The sequence below is a fragment of the Papio anubis genome, chromosome 1 (genome assembly GCF_008728515.1).
Source record: "Papio anubis isolate 15944 chromosome 1, Panubis1.0, whole genome shotgun sequence".
Lineage (NCBI taxonomy): Eukaryota > Metazoa > Chordata > Mammalia > Primates > Cercopithecidae > Papio > Papio anubis.
This window is the reverse complement of record NC_044976.1, coordinates 144,715,240-144,736,600: the sequence shown is the minus strand read 5'-3', so window position 1 is coordinate 144,736,600 and position 21,361 is coordinate 144,715,240. Positions and strand designations below refer to the sequence as shown.

The 21,361-nt window shown below is 40.3% G+C and overlaps 1 protein-coding gene across 1 annotated transcript in view; it reads right to left on the bottom strand.

The window, feature by feature from the left end:
* The window catches only part of ESRRG (estrogen related receptor gamma), a 640,719-nt gene that overhangs the window by 607,086 nt on the left and 12,272 nt on the right, over positions 1–21,361 (bottom strand). The gene's annotated exons all lie outside the window — the stretch shown is intronic.

Below are 21,361 nucleotides of genomic sequence, written 5' to 3'. Positions count from 1 at the left end.
TGATGGCAGGATCGACCTCACTTGGCTTATTATGAAAAGAAGCACTATTTGCTCTGACCCTTGATATCACATAAAGATACATAACTGTTCCTAGAACAAGACTTGACACCCAAAACATCCTCTAATGCTGCTCTTCCCTCAGCACCTATTCCTTGTTAAGCTTCACAAATTCATACTTCTGTTCTTCCACCTTTGACTCAAGAAGAAAATGACCTAAGTCAAAGATGGGACTGTCTTTGTGTCTCTTGTAGCCCCTGTGAACAGTATGGGTGTGGACAGCACCTTGTTGAGCTACTCAAGGACAGCGCTGGTACCTCTTGAGTTCTTAATTGTGGAAGATGCTGGCAGCTATTGTTTAAAACATAAATGAAATGGGAAAGGGGCAAATAGTAAGACACCATCAACTTGCGGTCAGCATGGTAAAGTGGAAAAACTCATGAAGCCTGGATTCAGAAAGTCTGGCTTACAGACATGGCTCTGTCATTCACCAGCTGAGTGGCCTTGGGTAATTAATTCAACTATCTGAGCTTCATTCCCTCAATTATGCAGTGAAGATCATCCCTGCCTCAGTATTGAGGTGGGATATACAAATGAAATCAAATGAGTGAAAGCACTTTTTAAATGATGATGGGGGAAATGAGAGTGAGATATCCTCATCTTATCAGTTGACTGGTGCCCAAGCAATGTCTTGAAGTCACAGAACCGGAATGTAGGCAGGAAAGGGTCTAGAGAATCAAGTATTGGGTAGCACAGGGCATTGGGCTTTAAGTAAAAAGAGGTGGAAAGAAACAGTGACTTTATCCTGTGAGGAGCAGCCACAGTTTTTCCATTCATAATAGATTTTATATACAATAGTTTTTAGTTGACAAAAAAAATTTATAAACTCTATGGTTTCAGATGTATCATAACACTCTTCCTTAGGGATGCAGCTTCCATTGTGAGTGACAAATCTTGGGGAAAGTTCACATGACAGTTCATCTCTAGGAAAGAGCGTTTGAATGATCATGGTTAATCATGTTCTGTGTGAATTCAGTTGGACAGTTAATTTCAAGATTCCAACTACTTCCTATACACTGTGACCCTTTCTTTCCCAAAGAGGACTCCACCAAAACCACATTCAAATTTAGCTCAATTTGAGGCATGACATCTATCCGCACTCCTAGTCAGGGATAATCCAAGAAGGCTAATATTATGTCATGATCACCCTTCCTTTGGTCTTGTGGTGACTGATATCCTAACTTCAATAACTAAACTCCTTACTTCTGTATCAAATCCCCATTTAGTTCTAGGCATAATCCTAATAATCAATTTTGAAAAACAGTTATATGTTACAATCTTAGTGTGATTCAGGCATGTGCTAAGTCCTTTATTATTTTTAATATCACAATAATCCTACAAGGTAGGCACTGTCTTCTAATAGACTTTGCAGAGGTTGGAGTTCAAAGAAATGAAATACTTGCTCAGGGGCCTGTGTTAGTAACTGGGGAAATCAGGATTTGGATTGAGCTGTTCATCTCCCCAGTCTTACTCAGAAGAGTCCGAGGGCTCAAACCTGGCTCCTGAACACTGGCCCTGTGTCTGGGTCCTCTCTAAAGTCTTCCTGTCTTTGTGGCCTCCCCTGGACTCCCTGGCTGGCTGGAATTGCCACCACTTACCACTTGCTGGATTTCCCCGATGCCGACTCCTGCAGGAGCACCCGCCTGTCTCCATGGCAACAGATCCTGCATACTATTCTCCTACTTAGATTTTCCTCCACCATTCTGCACCTGGACAATCAGCCTAGCACCTGCCCCATTCTAGTAGCCATCTCTAAGTCTCAAGTCTCAGTTTTTTCCAGCCTGTGATTTCCAAGCATGTGAAGTTGGCTGTGTGACCTTGGAGTCTGCTAGGCGTAAATGTTAGAGGCCATGACATAGATGCCAACAAAAATGCTCATCTTCACCCTACTTCACTTTCTAGGTAAACGGCATAAACCTTGAAACTGTGTAATTATCACTTTAAAAACTAAATTAGAGTGACCAAATTCAGACTGTGATGAATTCAGTTGTTTGTATAGAAGTTAAATATTAATGCAACATCCCAAAATTGGCAGCCACAATGATACATTTAATTGCCATAAATAAAAAAAGTTCTTTCTTCCAAAAATGAAAAAGAATAAAATGCTGAGATAAGGTTGATGTCTTTAAATGCAGTAGTCTCTAAGTGATAGATTTCAAGCAGTGTTTAAGGAAGGGAATCATTGTTTTTGTAAGTAATGGTACTTAAAGTCTCAATACATAATCCAGAGAAAAAAGCAGCATCTCTGACTAAATGGCAACATGAATGAAGGTCAGACCTCTTCTAGGTTGTCCCTCTCTGTTCCACACTCACATATACACACACACACACACACACACACACAACCTGGTCTCAGCCTTTTTATTTTTTAAGCGATTCTATGACTAATCCCTGAAAGTATTTAGTTCAGTGTGAATTGAGATGACAGGGTTGTAAAAGACACTGATGGTTTTACTTTAGGTACTGGATATGAAGGAAGAAGAAAAGCTCTGAGTTGTTTTGCACAAAGAACCTCATGGATCACGAGGGATTTTTTGAAACGGAAATTCCCTTAGCATTCTTCTTCCCTATCCTGTTACAAGCTGCTTGATCAACCTGAAGTTCTGCTGACATGGGGATCCTTAGCTTTGAATTTTGCCTCCTTTCTGCTGTGACCAACCCTCAACCCTATCTCCAGCCTCTCTGCCTGTAACCTTGACAACCTCCTTTGGGTGACTTTGAATTGTGACAAAGTCACCCCTGTCACTCTAAAGTGGGCATCGCCATAAAAATTCTTCAAGGCAAACAATAGATTCTGCCTCATTTTATACTTTCACCAAGCTCTGCGTGTCCACGATGATTTAAAAGTCGGTCTCCCGCCTCTCCCTTTCAGTTCATCACCTACCTGAAACAAAAAATCCTTTAAACCAGAACGACTAAGACAGTTTTAATAGATCTGGATGTATGGATTAGATTGATCATTGTTCATATGTTCATCTGTTTTGCAAGCTAAGCAGAGATATTACAGCAGAACTCAAACTGATTAATCTGAATATCCTCTGGCTGATATTAATAGCCTGGCTTAATCTTAAAATTTGAAAGAAAAAAAGTGAAATTTGCCAATCTGTTACATTATATCCTTCGGACACTTGGATAAGATTCCCTTTCTAATGTTCACTAGATTCTGCATGATTCCAACTTTTCTGTTTTGGATTAACTGTGTAGTGCACGTTAATTTTATTACTGATGACTTTACCCAGCATTCAGGCGACAACAATAATTTATTCATGGGTGAATCAAATGTCAGTGCTTCCCTGATAGAGTCCTGTGTGATTTCTAGTTATGTCTTTTTACTTGGAAGCTAAAACTTACTGCACTTTTTTCCCCTTGGGGTTAGTTTGCAAAGTTTGTTTTATTAGGCAACAGACATAGGAAAAGGTATCAGTTCTTCTTAATAGTTGCATTTAAATGCATATATGAACATTTCATTGTGGGTAGTTGGGACTGAAAGTTCACGAGGAAGTTACCTATTAGATATATGGTCTGTTTCATTGCCCAAACTTAATGCTGAAATGTATGAAAAACTCTTCTAAAATTCAATCTGAGCTACTTATGCACAAGGGCCATAGGATTGGCCTCCATACAATTATTTAAGATGTTATAAAGAGAGTATTTTCCATCTTTCTTATGCTTGGAAATAGTTAGATTTTATGACTGCTGAGTCAGAGCCAAAAAATATAATTTTATGCCATAAAATACAACCTTTTCCTTTGGCTGTGGAAATTTATATGTACATATTTATGTGCATATATAGATAAAAATCTTCATAAACAGAGTAGCCCATTTGAGATGAACTCTATTTAAAGCATGTCATTCCTGACTCTGATGATATTACTGCTATGTTTAAAAAAAAAAAAAAGTGCCTCTCCATAACCTACCAAATTAAAAACAAATACTCTAAACTGGTATTCAAGTCTCTAACCAGTTTTCCAAACATTTTTCCTGCTTTTTCTCCTAATTCTTGATGACACTTAACTCTTAGCTTAACTTAACTTAAACTCTTAGCTCGCCAAAAGAGACCAGATACAGTTGCCACTTGCTGAAACATTTGATTCTGTCTCAAACTCCACCACTATTTCCACTTGTCAAAATGTTAGTCATCCTTCAAATATCTTCCTAAATGCTACCTCCTTTAGTCATTCCCCATCTCCTCCTATAAATTCTTCTCTACAACTTGGGCTCCCATCCTTCTTTGCAGCTCTCTGATGGTATTTGCCGCAACTCTGCTTGCTGTATCCTTGTGAGTATCATTTTCTTGTTATTCTTCCCTTGACCCCATTAGTCCATACAATCTTCGAGGATAGGAATGTGATATAGTTTGGATGCTTGTCCCCACCCAAATATCATGTTGAAATGTAATCTCCAGTGTCGGAGGTGAAGCTTGGTGTGAGGTGATTGGATCATGGGGGCAGAATTCTCACGAATGGTTTAGCACTATCCCCTTGGTGCTGTCTTTGTGATAGTTCTCACAAGACCTGGTCGTTTAAAAGTGTGTGGCGCCTTCCTTGCCTCCCTCTTTCTCTCTCTCTTGCTTCTGCTTTCACCATGTGATGTGCCTATTCCCTCTTCCCCTTCTGACATGATTGTAAGTTTCCTGAGACCTCCCCAGAAGCCAAGCAGATAGCCAGCACCAGGCTTCCCACAAAGCCTGCAGAACCATGAGCCAAGTAAACCACCTTTCTTTATAAATTACCCAGTATCGGGTATTTCTTTACAGCAATGCAGGAACGGCCTAACACAGGATATGTCCTGCTCATCTTTGCAGAGTTCAGCATCTAACTCAAACTCACATAAAATAGCTGCACCAGAGAGAAATAAAACAAAACTGTTACGTTAAATGGATCTTTAAAAAATCATTACAATAACATCTTTACAACAGATTGCATGGGCACATGTGTTGAAACTGTGGTATTTGATAGCCCATGCACAAAAATGTAATGGGACGGCCTAAAAGCTATGGGCTTTACCCATCTGAGGGATTTTGGACAACACCAAATATATGAGGGCAGAGCATCAGCTGGTTTTCCCACCAAGGTGCTCAGGCATAAATCTGTATAAACCAGTAAAGAAAATATTCTAAGAGAACTTCATGGAATAGAATGGGAATAGAAGCTTCCTTCCATTTAAACACTGTGCAAGCCCACTTTACATGGAAATTGAGCATAAACACAAAAGAGATGGACTACTACAAACTCTTTTCCATATACTTTTTCACATCACCCACAGACCCAGATCCAGAAACCATCTTAAGCCTGAGCAAGCAGTAAAAGGCAAAGTCCCTTTTCTAATGACCAAATGCATTCCCATGTGTTTGCCTGCTAATGTTCTGGGCTGAGCTAAATGAATCACCCAGTAGCTGTGCAGATATCATTAAAGGAGCCCAGGAGATAGCAAACATTCTCCACTTTCAAAGGTAGTGGAGGGGACTATTCTCACCTACGTACTTTCCTAAACCATACATTTCCCCCTACCATAAAATGCACTCCTGCCCCAGGGATTAGTGGGAGGTGAAGGGGTAGCCTTCACCTACCCCACCTGCTCTCATCACTAAGGGAGCCAAGTACTCCAGATGGAAGGAAATCTCAAGGCATCCAATAGTCAAGAACAAAATCTGGGGAATGAAATAGGTGAATGTGGCAAACTTATAAAACACGAATGGAAAAGAAAGCAAAAAACCCTAAGAGGCTAGGGGCAAAATGGCCACAGTTCATGATTAGCTCTGGTGTTAGTGAATTCTAAGAGGTTTTAATTTCTGGCTTCCAGAATACACCTTATCTTTAAAGGGTCTTTAAGTTGGAGTAGGTGAGCCCTAGCCTCCTTAAGGGGTAAATCTTCCCTGTTTATTCAGCTTCTAATTCTAAGCCCGTCTCGCTTGCTTTGTTACTAAGGAGAATGCCTTCCTGAAGTCCATGTGTCAGCCTTCTTTTCATCATCTGGAATACAGTCACCAAACACACAGTGCCCAGGCTGCCAGCCCTACCCAGCCTTGGCACCTGTGGAAAACATTACCGATCAATCACAACATCCTTTCATGCACATGCCAAACATGGCCTCAGAATTGTTCTCAGTGCAGCACTCTGAAAAGCAACGACCAGTTAGCCAGAGTGAGATGAAACCACTATACCATTCCTGTGCTATGGCAATCCCTTTAAATCACCTAAAATTGCTTTTTGGGCTTCCAAAATTGGACTACTTCTCATCACTTTATCCTCCTGAAACACAGATCTTCAGCTTGCTCACAACCATAGCAAACCATTGCCTGTTTGCCTCTTTCTTGATGTGTAAGGCCATTCTTGCATTCCTATAAAGAAATACCTGAGGCTGGATAATTTACAAAGAAAAGACGTTTACTTGGCTCACAGTTCTGAAGGCTTTACAGGAAGCATGTTGGCAACTGCTTGGCTTCTAGGGAAGCCTTAAGAAACTTACAATCATGGCGAAAGGCAAAGGGGGAGCAGGAACATCATATGATGAAAACAGGAGCAGGCAAGAGAGAACACTTTGAAACAACCAGATCTCACAAGAACTCACTCACTATCATAGGATAGCACCAAGGCATGAGGGATCTGCCCCCATGATCTAAACACCTCCCACCTCCAGCATGGGGGATTACATTTCAACATAGATTTGGGCAGGGACAAATATCGAAACCATACTGCTTGATATCATCCTCCCAACCTGGCTTATTATATTGCTGACCATAGGGAATCACTGACTCTAATTTTTGCTGTGTCTTTTCAGTTTCCAAGCCATTGCATGTATCTGGTCTTGAATTTTACCCAATTGACTCTTGGCTTTAATTTCCTACCAGTCAGCCCTGCTTCTACCAAAGTTTTATCATGAATGCAACTCAGTGTCAGTGAGTGTTCCAGAAAAGCTTTCATGTTTTTAATTGTTTGCTCCAAGGGTGCACCCTTACAAGAAAATGTCCTCAGGCAAGGTCCTCAGTCAAGAAATAGAATAGGGGTCAGTCACTGGCGACCAGGAGCCCAAGATGCCATCAGATGTTCACTGAAATTGCCCCAGGGCCCCCCTTACTACCTCTTCCAACACATACCTTGAGAGCTATTAAGTCCCCAGGGCAGGTGTAAGCTTAGGAGCTCACCATACCCCTCTCACACACGGGATGTGACTGCACTATTTCATCACCTAAATCCTCTCAGCACCCAGCTCACCCAAACAAAAGGTCAGCATTTTGACGCACCACTGTTAAAAGGTCACTGAGTCCTGCAGGAGACTATAAAATAGGGTGGACTATCCAGCTGAAGTTAACAAATGGACCATTCTGACAGGGATTCACACGATTTCAAAATGTATGTACAGATTAGTCCATGGCATTCAAAACTATGGGAACAATATGAGTGAGCCAAAGAAGAAAGTCATCTTCACAAAGTTCAAAAGACTTCATAAACTTCAGAAACTTCTCAAGGAAAAAGTTTTTTTGTAAGATTTCTCTGGATTAAAATTTCTTATGTCTCCCCCACCCCACTGTGAAACCACAGAGGTTCCTGAACCATCTCCCACATTTTCAGCTGCTGGCTGTCAGTAGGCATTCATGCCACCAATATCTCCCTGGGAGAGTGGTATTTGGAAGGGTTCTGATAGTCACTGTGAAAAATTAAAGATGGTCACAGACTGTGTGCTCTTCCTCTCAGTGAGAAGACTACAGACTCACCCATTGAATATGAGCTATGAGAATTCAGCAGAGTGACATCTGGGACTTCCAAGGCTCACTCTTAAGAAACTTTGCCACTTGCATCCAGATCTCTTGAAATATTCTCTCTCAGAACATTCCCTCTTGAAATTCGGCCAGTGCCACAGGGAGAAGTCATATGGAGGTACTCAGGTTGACAGCCCCACCTGAGCTCCAAGATAATGGCCAGCCCTGTGAGTGATCCATTTGAACATACAACCCATTCAAGTCTTCAGATAAGCATAGTCCTGCACCTGCCTGGAAGCACAGAAGAGAACCCAGGCAAGAATTATCCAGCCAAACACTTCCCAAATTTCTGATCCACAAAACCATTAGCAAAATAAAATGTTTAAGCCACAAAGTTTTGGGGTGAGTTTTCACATAGCCATGTATAACTACAGCAGAATTTGGTATCGAAAGGGATTCTGTCATATAAATCTACAACGATGGCTTTGGGACCAAGTGGCAAGCTCTTGAGGAGACAGATATGAAAGCTATAAGGCTTTCAAGGAGATAAGAACTTGAAAGAGAGAGGGACCTATATGTGGGTGCTGGAGAAAGGGCACCTGAATTAAATACTGGCCAACAGTTAGCAAAACTGTTGCCTACAGTAATGTAGAAAAGAGAAGAGACAGTGTACCTAAAGATCTTCAGGATCTGACTAAGATTTCCAGGCAGAATGTTGAAAGTGCTTTTTGTAGTTGCCTATAATAAATGCAGGAAGAGAGGGATGGATTAAAGAAAATACTTCAAAAAAATTTAACAAAATTTAAAGGAATTACAAAGGATCTAGGATTTGCTGGGTTTCAAAATAAATTGCTTCTCATCTCCAGTCTCTCTCTAACAGGGTTTTCGATACAAGAAATGGTTAATTACTTCAGGATAAAGATCAAATCCAGAGTCTTTCTTAAGACCTCAAGAAGGTTTAAAGGGATGCCTCACAGAAACTTTCAGCCACATGAAGGGCTTTCTAAGGATCTAAGAGTAAGCTTTGTAGACCCTCTCTGTGAATCAAGGGAATGTGTAAGCATCTGAACTGTGTTAATCTACAGGAGCCTCATATAGGACTCAAGACAGATGAGGATGTATCTTAAAGATATGTAGGTGAGTCTTTTTATTAATAGAGTAAGTGCCAATAAGTCATGGGAAACCCATAGATTTTTTTAAGAGAATCGTATTGATAGAAGAGCTGTCCACTTAGACTAAAAGAGACAGAGAAAATACAAAATGAAAAGAGGCCAGACTGTTTCCTCACCTTTCTACCAGCAGGAAACACTCTGAGAAAGCAGCTCAGTTGCAGACATGGGCTTTTTTCTTTTTCATAAATAAGGCTGATTTAAAGGTGGAACCAATATATGAGACAGTAGAGACAAGAGCCTCAGAGAGTAGTTCCAAGGCAGTTAAGACTGGACCCTAATCAAGGAACTGGCAACATGTGACTGGCTTGATTTCAGAATTGCTATGGATCAGTAACTGCTGTGTGTCTCCCATCCCACCTCCCCCGTTTCTGAATGGGAGTGTTCATAGGAGTTATCTTATCTCTGTACCACCAACATATATTGAGTAGGAGTGGGGCAGGTAATTTATCTTCAGATTAAGAGAAATCATTTTCCAGGAACTGCTTCTCTCCCCGGGAGCCCATCACATGTGGACATGATTTAGATGAGAAAATCCTGAACTTTAAACCAATGCTACAGTAGGAAGAGACTTTGCGGGCTTGGGAGGGAGTATTTTTCATCTGGGAAGAATTGAAATAGTTTGTTATCAGAAGGAAAACCGTACTGGAATAAAAGCATCTCCAAACACTTTGTTATTCCTCCCTTTAAGAATCTGGGCCAGGCACGGTGGCTTATACCTGTAATCCCAGCACTTTGGGAGGCTGGGACAGGAGGATCACTAGAGGCCAGGAGTTCAAGACCAGCTTGGTCAACATAGTGAGACTTCATCTCTACAAAAAATTTAAAAATAATTAGCTGGGTGTAGTGCTGCATGCCTGTAGTCCCAGCTACTCCAGAGGCTGAGGCAGGAGGATTGCTTAAGCTCAGGCGTTAGTGGCTTCAGTGAGCTATGAACACACACCACTGCAAACACTGTAGCCTGGGTAACAGAGTTAGACCATGTTTCTAAAAGAAAAAAAAAAAAGAATTTGGACTGGGAGAGAGTAGGACCCCTAATACTGTTTATAGATAAGACTCATCAAAGAGATTTGGGATCGTTCCTTATACCGTACCACAAAAAGTGAAACTATTAAGATTTAAAGATTACTGTTAGTTTGATATGTGAAACTTTAAATAAGTATCAGGTAGAAGAAAATAACCAACACACAAAAAAATTCCGGTGAGTGATGAATAAACCTTGTTGTGGGCCTTAGAGGTGTCAGGAAGCCCCATGCACTTTCTGAGTTATGTTATCCCCTCACACCTGTGGTCTCCATACAGAGGGCAGTACCAGCAACACCTTACATTCCTTACAGTACCTCTCAGCTAGCAAGATCTTGCATTCTTGCTGCACAGCAATTTGGACAAGGCTGAAAAAAAAGTAGTTTTCCCAGATTAAGGTGTCTAATTGCAGCTGTGGTCTAACTTCAGGATAAAACAGAATGGGAACATTTAGGTTTACCAAATCAGTGGGCGGTGCTTCTTCATTCCAGTCCGAGATTATTGGTGTTACTAATGTCTCAGAGTTGATTCTGAAAATAATTAACTGAACCTAAATTCAGTTTATCTGCAGAACATTTTTACTGTCCTGAATGGGGTACACCTGTCATTTGTGCATGGAGGTCCAAAGGTTTCTTTTTTTTTTTTTTTTTTTTTTTTTTGAGGCGGAGTCTTGCTCTATCATCAGGCTGGAGTGCTGGCTCACTGAAATCTCTGCTCCCTGGGTTCAAGCAATTCTCCTCCCTCAGCCTCCCGAGTAGCTGGGACTACAGGCACCCGCCACCACACCTAGCTAATTTTTGTATTTAGAGACGGGGTTTCACCATGTTAGCCAGGATGTTCTCGATCTCCTGACCTCGTGATCCACCCGCCTCCGCCTCCCAAAGTGCTGAGATTACAGGTGTGAGCCACCGCGCCCTGGCAAGGTTTGTATAGTTAACGGTGTCTTCTCTCTGGAAGGATCTGCTTTGTGTAAGGAAGAGGGCGGCACTCTGTGCTGCTGAGGAAGGAGGTTTCCATGTGTCACGCTGTGCCTTCACAATGCTACTCCTCCCTTTAAAAAGTCCTTGTCTCAGCTTTTAGGGAAAATATGACTAGGCATTTATTCTTACCTGTATTAAAATTCTCCAGCTGGGGAAAAGTAAGTTTAGAATGCAGCATTTTAAGTCTCCTCTCCCAGACTAAATAACGTATGGGAAATATATTTATCTTTCTTCTTTGGATCTTCAGAGCACAACACAGTACATGCCATGTGGCTCCTACACAATAAATGTCAGCTGACCTGAAAAGAGTCTCATCCATGCATGATCCAGAACAACCCCTTCCTGTCTGCCCCAATCAGCCTGGTTTTAGTTTGATAGGAGGTCAAACGTTGCAAGTTGCACCCTACAGGGCCCTCCACCCACCCAAAAACATCTCTACTGCATATCCTATGCTCATGCCCTTATTCACACTTCTCTAGCTTCACTCTCCTGCTTGCTCGAACATATCAGGCATGCTCCTCCATTAGTAACCCTGTACTTGTCCCCTCTGTCTGAAATGCTCCTCCCTGAAACTTCTGTAAGGTTGGCTTCCTCATTTCCTTCAGGTCTACGCTCAAAAGTCACTGTCTCGTGGATTCCTTCTTTGTCTGCCTGATCCAGATTTCGCCCGCCCATGTTCTCTTCCCTTACTTTTTCTTTTCTTCATAGCAGGTTTCATTATCTGAGGATATATGAAACAGTTTCTTCTTGTCGATCTACTTACTCATATTGCTCACTTAGTATCTCTTCACTAGAACCTAAGCCACAAGAGCCCAGGGGCTTTTGTCTGTTTCATGACTATTCAGCCCCCAGAACAGTGCCTGATACTTAATAGCTGCTCAATATAAAGTTGATAAGTAAAAGAATAAATTCATGAATGAGTTTACAGCAGGCTAACTTCCAATCCATAGACAAGCAGTTTCCAGGATATTTCACAAGGGTAATTTTTATCATAAGAGGATGAAGAAAAGAGAGAAAACAATAAAAGATTTATTAGTGTGTGTTTTTTCCCAAGATCCTGATCTCATACTCAGCCTGTTAAAATGTCTGGATTCTATGGAGGCATTATAGATAAAAGAGATTAAGATAGGCACTTTTCCATTTTATGGATATAAATATCTTAATTATCTTAAGAGGAATGTATAAAGCCATCACCAGGAATAACAGTGATTGCTGGCAGGTCCTAACTCTGGTTGTCATCTCACTGGCAAGTTCCCAAATAGAGTAAAATGGTTTGCTACTAATTCAAACCAAACTATTAACAATCCCTGAGTTTCCTAATGTGTTTTAAGAAGAGAGCTCCTGTAGCATCTGTAAGACTTATGGGCAGCGTTTGATCAAAAAGCTGAATGTTTTGACTGTAAGGATGCCTACTTGAAATATAACATGGTAATAGAACAAATATTGTGTCTTACAATCTTATAGGGAAAGCAGTTTCCCAATGCCTCAGTATTTCAAAACCCATACTGTCAGAATATTCTTACTGAAGTCTAACTTTGATATTTCCTGTTATAATGTTGACGTCACTGATGGACAGAAAATGAAGTCAGTCATCCTGTTACTGAGACTGCAGCAACTAAGACGCTTCCTACTTGCAAAGACAATGTGGGCAAAGTTAGGGCTCTGCTTTTCTCCCACATTTGGCTGCTTTCCCTCCTCTTTGAACACTTTCCCCATTGATGAGTCTGCTCTCTCTCTCTCTCTCTCTCTCTCTTTCTCCCCCCTCCCCTACGTCAGCCCATTGGGCTGGTGGTAGGCATGGAGTTGGCAAGAATCTCTACTATTAGAGGATTGAGGATAAATTTAAACATTTAGAACCTTAAGAATGGGCATGCAGTAACTGAAGACTCCTGGACAAATCAGTCAGCCTCATCAAGCCTCAATTTCCTTATCTGTAAAACTGGGATGTAAAGAATGCGTACGTTATAGGGCTTTTAAAAGTGTTCCATAAACACCAAAATGCCATATTGATGATAGTTATTAACATAAATAATAACAGCATATAGAGAGAAATATAGCATAGAGGTTAAAAAGACTAACTTTGCAGTTTTGCGTAATTGGGTTCAAATCCTTAATTGCATATTAAACAACTATGGAACCTTGAAAAGCCACATCTCTTCCCTAAGCCCCAGCTTAGTTACATGTAAGATGAAGATAACAATACTTTATGGAGTTTTGTATGGATTAAGTAAAATGATTCAATAATTAAATGAAATTTTAAAATGAAGTAAAATTGGCCAGCCATGGTGGTTCATGCCTCTAATCCCAGTGATTTGGGAGGCTGAGGCAGGAGGATCACTTGAGTCTAGGAATTGGTGACCAGCCTGGCCAACACAGTAAGACCCCATCTCTACATAAAGCAAAAAAAAAGTCTAGCTAAGGGTAGTGGTGCAGGCCTGTAGTCCCAGGTACTCTGGAGGCTGAGATGGATTGATCACTTGAGCCTAGGAGTTCCAATCTATAGTGAGCCATGATCATACCACTGCACTCCAGCCTGGATGACAGAGTGAAACCTTGTCTCTAAAAATAAATAAATAAATAAATAAGAAAAATTAATTTAAAAATTAAATGAAATCAAATAAAGTTATTACGGGATAAAAAGCACTCAACAAATACTTGACATTATTATATATGTTGTTAAACCCATTTCCAAGTTCAACCTGGTAATTTTCTCTGGCTTTCTCTTTACCAAACTGAGGTCCTTAATCTTCACTAAATGACACCATATCTTCTGCTTCTCTGGAATATTTGTTGATACTGTCATTACTTTTAAAGCATATTTATAGAGAGCAGTCTCTAAAATAATTCAGTTTAAAGAGGTTCAAGCAGATGATGTGTATTTAACGCTTCACGAAAGTTCAAAATTCTTTACATTTCACCAAAAGTTGCACCGACCTTGCTTTCACAAATTCATCTTTGTCACCATAAAGTCCATATCTGAAGCATCTTCCTAATCTAATAATAATAGCTAGAAATTATTTAGTACTTACTATGAGCCAGACCCTGTTCTAAGCATTTGACTGATAATAACACTTAAAATTCTCTCAACAACCCTATGCAATAAGTATACTACTCACCCTGACGTCCATGTGCGGAAACTCAGAAACCACGAGTAACATAATTTGCCCAGGGCTATACCACTAGTAAATAGCTAAGGAAAGAAATTAACCCAAATAGTCTGATTCTGAATCCTGGACTCTTAACCACTCTACTAAACGTCTTAATGCAAACACTAGCAGATCCAAGAACTACATTCAGCCTGGCTGTCTTTGTGGCCTGCAGTTACTGAATAACTGTCACATCTATACTTTGCACTGTGCAGGTCTGGCCTCAGAGTCTATAGCTCTATCTAGTCCTGCTTGCCACAGCCAGTCATTAAAATAAATATGATTGGGCCATCAGTCACATGATGCTCAATTCTGATTCTCAACAAGATCGACAAAAAGAAACTGTGGGTTCATTCAAGTAAACCATTGTTCCCTCTGCTCACATTAGAAAGGGATTATACGATCTTATAAAGGAAGAGAATGAATCACACATGCAAAAAGAATGCATACAAAAGGGAAAAATACATTTTTTGGCCTCAGTTATCTGCATAGTTAATGTGGGGTTAAGATAGGCATGGAGCCTTTAAAATGTAGATTTCAGACTGGATGTGGTAGCTCACACCTGTAATCTCAGCACTGTGGGAGGCCAAGGCTGGAGGATCACTTGAGGCCAGGAGTTTAAGACCAGCCTGGGCAACATAATGAGACCCTATCTCTAGAAAAAAATAAAAGATTAGCCAAGCATGGTGGCTTATTCCTGTAGCCCCAGCTACTCCAGAGGCTGAGGCTAGAGGATCAGTTGAGCCCAGCAACGGAGACTGAAGTGAGCCATGATCATGCCTCACTTCAGTCTGCGTGACAGAGTGAGACCCTATCTCTAGAAATTAGATAGATAGATAGATAGATAGATAGATAGATAGATAGATAGATAGATAGATAGATAGACAGACAGAGACACAGACATAAACACAGACCCAAATACAGATACAGATAGACAGATTTCAAGAAACAGTAAAGAATGATGCATCCAATTTCAGGAGTAGAATAAAAAGAATTCTCATGCCAGTTTGGGTTAATGCAATTAAAATAGCACCATTCAGTATTGTGCACAAATAAGGTCTTGCACAAGTCAATTTTAAGGGGTCCACATCCCTAACACTTCATCCCTAACACTTCACAGAGCATTTATTGAATTAGCTTTGTTTCACCTCAGTTAGAGGCTGTTTGTGTCATTATGACTAAATCCAATAGATTCAAAATATTGTTCTGTCACTCTGACTCCAAGAAACAGTGGTAGCTCTTCAACATTAATCCCTTCAGATACATGCTGTGAAAATAACCCAACAATGGACCATGTAAATCTGAACCCCTCTCTACATCTGCCCTAAGGACTGAATCCTAACCTCTCATACAAATGAAAAGAAAAAGAGCTAACAAATAAATAGTCCTGGTTACATTTCTTTTGTATCCACAAACCCTTTTCCTGTGAATTCATTCTAATTTCATTTTGTCCTGCAGCATAAGGGCATAGTTTGTTTTTATAGCATGATCTCTGTGTTTTTCTTGTAGCTCGGTTGGCTTTGATTTACTTAGGAGAGAATATCCCTTGAGTAAACATTATATGATTTTAAAAATAACAGAGGCATTATTTGAAACAAAGGTTGGATTGGAAACTAAATGTAAACTTAAGGTTTAATTACATTTTGTGTCATAATATAACTTCTTAGCCAGGGATTTAAAACACTCTACAATTGAGCCCAAACTTGACTTTCCAGTTTGTTTTCCTTCCTATTACGGGTGTGGCAGAAATTGGGTGGGCCTTGGGGCCAGTTAGATCATTTATTCACAAACATTTGGTGGACATATATTGTGTACAAGTTAGTGTAATAAGTACTTGGGGTACAAAAATGGAAAAGATTAACAGTAATAATATGTAGATGTTGCTCCATTCCTTTGAGGAGCTCACAAAATACTTAGATGTTGCTCCATTCCTTTGAGGAGCTCACAGTCTAATAAAGAGAAATGTATACAAAAGTGATCACAAAGTATCTGAAGTAATAGAAATATGATTAATGTACAGTGAGATGCCTCCTCTTAGATTTCTCCAAAGCACCACACATTTAAACTCTCTCCAAACTAATTTTCTTCCAGGTTCCATGCCTCCATGACCACCTTTGCCGTACATCCAGGAATACAGGGACCATTCTTGACACCTCCCTCTCCCTCATCCTAGAAATATTTTATTTCATTTCATACCAAATCCTAGAAATATTTTATTATTTCATACCTAATCCTAGAGATGCCTTATTTCATCTCCACTATCACAACATTAATTCAGTGTATCAGAATCTCTTCCCTGAACTAACAAGTCTAAGCACCATCCAATTACCTAACACTCAAATTCATTCTTCACAAAGTAGTCAAAATGAATTCTTCAAAAAAAAAAAAAAAAAAAAAAACTGATCATGTCTTCTCTACCTCATTTAAAATGGCATCTCATTCCTCTTAGAATAAAGAGAAACTGCCTTAACATCACTTATGACGTTCTTCAGAGTCTAGCTCCTACCTCTCCTGCCTCATCCTGTACCTCACTCGGCCATCCACACCCCCACTGAACTCAGTTTTTATTCAACCCTTTCATACATCCCAAATTCCCTCTTAACATATGATTTTTGAACCACTGTTCTCTCTGCCGACAATTCATTTTTCTCATGTGGTTAATTCATCTTTCACACTTTAGTTCAAACATACCAACTTGGTGAAGTCTCCCTTACTAGGCCTCCTGTAATGAACTCATAATTGTACCATTTTTTTCATCTTCATATGATTTATCACAGTTGCAATTTCACATTTGTCTGTGGGAATGTTTGATTGATGTCTGTCTCTGCCGTTAGACTATAAGCTCCACATGTCTGTTCATTGTGTCCAGTGTATAGCACGGTGCCTAGAGACACTCATCCAATCCGTTATATTTGTGGAGTAAATGAAACATAACAAGGAAAGAGTGATGGGCTTTGCCTGGGGGAGAGTAGGGATAATGTTACAGCAGAGGTGTCAGCTGTGTTGGGTCTTCAAGAGTATATGTATATATTCTTGCGTGTATATAAATGTATGTAAGTGTATATAAATGATACACTCATTTATCAGGCAGAAGGAACACATGAGCAGAGACAAAAAGAAATGCAACATTCTGACATCGCTCAGTATAACCGAAGCTGTAGGTGTGATCCATTTTGGGGAGGGGAATAGTAAAGTGTCAGAAATGAGGCTGGAGAGATTCTGGGACTAAACCACAGAGGAACTTTTGTGCTCTGCAAAGCAATTTGGACTTTTGCCATGGGAAATCACTGAAGGGTTGTAAAAAGGGAGTAAAATGATGATCAGATTTGCATTTTAGAAAAATCACCCTCCTGGTGGTGTGAAGGATGTCCTTGATAGGTTGATACTGGAGACAGTGTGACCAGTTAGGAGGCCATCCTACAAGACTACGTGAGAGATGATGAGGCACAAACTGAGATAAAAACAGAGGATTAAGTGAAGCGGGCAGTTTCAACAGACACTTAGGAGATGAAAATGACTGGCAATAGAAAGGAAGGAAAAAGAAAAAGTCAAAGCATACCACCCTGTTCTCTGGACATCTGGGAGGGTGGTGTGGCCATTAACCAAGTCAGGGAATACAAGTTGAGAAGTTAAGTGGGGAAGATGGCCGAGTATGGTTTTAAATCCATTGAGATTTAATATTGGAGACCCAGATTCTTGTGCCAGAAAGAAAACTAACTTCCAAAATGGTTTTTCCTCCTATTTCATCTAATAATGTTTCAGCCAAGAACAAAACCACCTACTAGTGACCATATTATAAAGCCTCCCTTGCAGCTAGATGTGGCCATATGACTAAGTTCTTGATGATGTAATAGGAGCAGAAGAAGGCAACCTCTGTGCCATTTGCTTAAAAGGAAATTGCTTGTCCTGAATTTCTGCTCAGATAACCACGAGTTAGGTTAACTATACAAATGACACAACACCTTGGAGGAAGGCAGGGAAGCAATATGGATATAAAGCAGACAGGCCAGATCAATCATTCCTCTTGTTGGACCACTTATTCTGTGAGAAAGAAACTTTGCTTATTTAATCCATTATATATTGGAGTTCCATTTTTATGGGATCTTCTTTTATATGCTAAATAATATAGACTTTCAAGTAGAGATATCCAAGAGACAACTGCCAACACTGGTCTGGTTCTCCAGAGGCCTAGACTGACAAGGGAGCACTAATATGAATTAGCATGTAGACAGTAGTAGTTTAAACCATGGGAATACACCAGAAAAAGAAAAGCAATCTGAAGACATACCTGGATTTGCATCCTGGCCCCACCTCTTATTAGTTATGTGATTTTGACTAAGTTATCGCTAAGAACCTATATTCTATAGGCCTGTAATGATACCTGTATTAAGGTAACTCTAACTACTACAAAATATCAGTCATCACATCTCAGTAGCTTAATACATTGAAGATTTCTTATTCAGATGAAGCCCAGGGATATATACAGCAGGACCCAGGCTTCTTCATCCAATGGTTCTTCCTCCCCTAGGATCTTAAATTCTTTCATTTACAGCCACTTTCCTTCCATAGTCCATGTTGGGAAAGGCACACACTTCTTTTATTTATTTATTTATTTATTTATTTATTTATTTATTTATTTTGAGACAGAGTTTCACTTTTGTTGCCCAGGCTGGAGTGCAATGATCTTGGCTCATTGCAACTCCACCTCCTGGGTTCAAGTGATTCTCCTGCCTCAGCCTCCCGAGTAGCTGGGATTACAAGCATGGACCACCATGTCCGGGTTTTGTTTTTTTTTTTTTTTCTTTGTACTTTTAGTAGAGACGGGATTTCTCCATGTTGGTCAGGCTGGTCTCGAACTCCCAACCTCAGGTGATCCGCCCGCCTCGGCCTCCCAAAGTGCTGGGATTATAGGCGTGAGCCACCGCGCCCTGCTGGCACACACACTTCTTAACCACTTTAGCTCAGAAGTGACATATATTTATTTCGTTATTGAGAGCAATTATTTGATCCCAACTTGATGCAAAACAGCCTAGGAAATGTTATGCCCCTAGCAGTCACTTCCCAGCAGAAAAGCTGTCCAATGGAAATGGTGCATGAATCTTTAGTGAAGCAGCCCTTCAATAATATTCTGCTTTGTTTCTCATGGAAATGAAAAGGAATAGATAATATACCTAACAGTATATCATGCCTAAGGGGCCCTAAATAATGTTAGCACTCACCTTCTTCCTTGTCATTCTCCTTCTTCCTCCATCCTTTATACACTTCTATTATGTCCCAAATAGGCCTTCAATTTTCCCATTTCAGTGTATTAATTACATTCTTGCCTTTGTATACAAAATGTTAAGTACAATTCTCCTTTTTCTGCTCCACCAATTCCACCTCTTTACATGCACGTGTATGTTCACTGCAGCACCATTCACAATAGCAAAGACATGGAACCAACCTAAATGCCTGTCAATGATAAACTGGATAAAGAAAATGTGGTACATATACACCATAGAATGCTATGCAACCATAAAAAGGAATGAGATCATGTCCTTTGCAGAGACATGGATGAAGCTGGAAGCCATTATCCTCAGCAAACTAATGCAGGAACAGAAAAACAAACACCGCATGTTCTCACTTATAAGTGGGAGCTGAACAATGATAACACATGGACACAGGGAGGTGAACATCACACACTGGGGCCTGTCAGAGGAGGGTAGGGGGACAGCAAGAGCATTAGGGAAAAGAGCTAATACCTGGATGATGGGTTGATAGGTGCAATAAACCACTATGGCACACGCTTACCTATGTAACAAACCTGCACATCCCATACATGTACCCCAGAGCTTAAAAAAATGAAGTAATAGTTTTAAAAACATGCCCATTTTAAAACACCAGTCTCAAAGCAATCTCCTGGAATAAGCTTTCTCTAATTCTTCATGGGCAGATGAAACACCTTGGAGCCACTATCACACCACGTATAACCTCTGCATTTAGCACTTTCCAGATGTTGGTTTGATATTATAACAATTTGTGCACTCACCTTCCCTGACTACTTCTGAGCCTGAGATGCAAGCTCCCTGAAGGCAACAATTGCATTTAACTCCTCTTTGTTCAAAGTGATTAACAGAGTAAACTGAATTTAGGCTTTGAATGGAAGACACCAACACTCAGAGATTTGAGGTCTCCTAGCAATGAATGAAGAAGTAAACATTTATTCCACAACTCTGGAAAGGAGGAAAAAAGCAGTTTATCCCAAGTATTTACTCAGGTGATGACCACCTAAATTACTGGAATAGTGCTATATTTCTTGATTTCACTTTGTAAATCCATGAGGAAGCATATGTGGCAAGACCTGCTCGTGAATAAAGTATGTACTTAACGAACAATAAAGCAACATATCTTTAAATATTATTATCCCTAAGAGAAGCAAACAGTTCTGAAGAGGCTTCCTTAAGAACTCTCCATGTGTATGAATATCAAGGTGGTGATGTGGCAGTTTTCTGGGTAATTTGATAAATGTCAACAACCAAACTATTTAAATCCATCCATCAGATGAATACGCCACTCTTGAGTTATCTGAGCACTTGCCAGGTCACTTTGTTCTACTTAGATATAGTCACTGCCTGAGGAAAAGAAAAAGAAAGAAAAAAAAAAAACCCAAGGTAATCGGGCTTAGGTAGCTCACTGAAAATGCCTATATTTTCCTTTATCCAACAAGGGTCCTTATAAAAGTAGGCAATACATAGAAAGGAGGTATGTTTCAGCAAATAAACTCATTCTATGCCCCTAGTCAAAGGTTGAGTATCCCTCAAATAATACAGTCTTCTGTGTATAAGAGATGGTATATGATCCCCTCTCATGCTGCCCTTCTCACACCAAATGGTCTAAGATAGCCTCAGAATTCCTGAAGGATGCTAAAACAACCCTTCTGTCTTAACCATCACCCAGCTGAAGAGACCAGAGACACATCCATGGACCCACTCCATTTCTAAATTCTCACTCCAGGGCCTCTGAAGACAGCTCAGGGCTGATCTGTATCAAGTCTGCCATTCCCTATCCTAGATCCCCATGCTCACTATGTTATCAGAACAATACTACCCTGGGGAGGGAGGGCATTGGGATTCCATTTTTATGATATACTCTATATCCATACCAGTACCACAAGGGTACTAGGCCTTCCAGGGGTCACAGGATTTCACTGGAGTACCCTGTAGAGCACTAGGCCTAGCAGTTGTTGTCTGTACGAAGGATGCTGTGATAAATCTGGAAAACATCACAAACCACAGTCCTCTCTCAGAT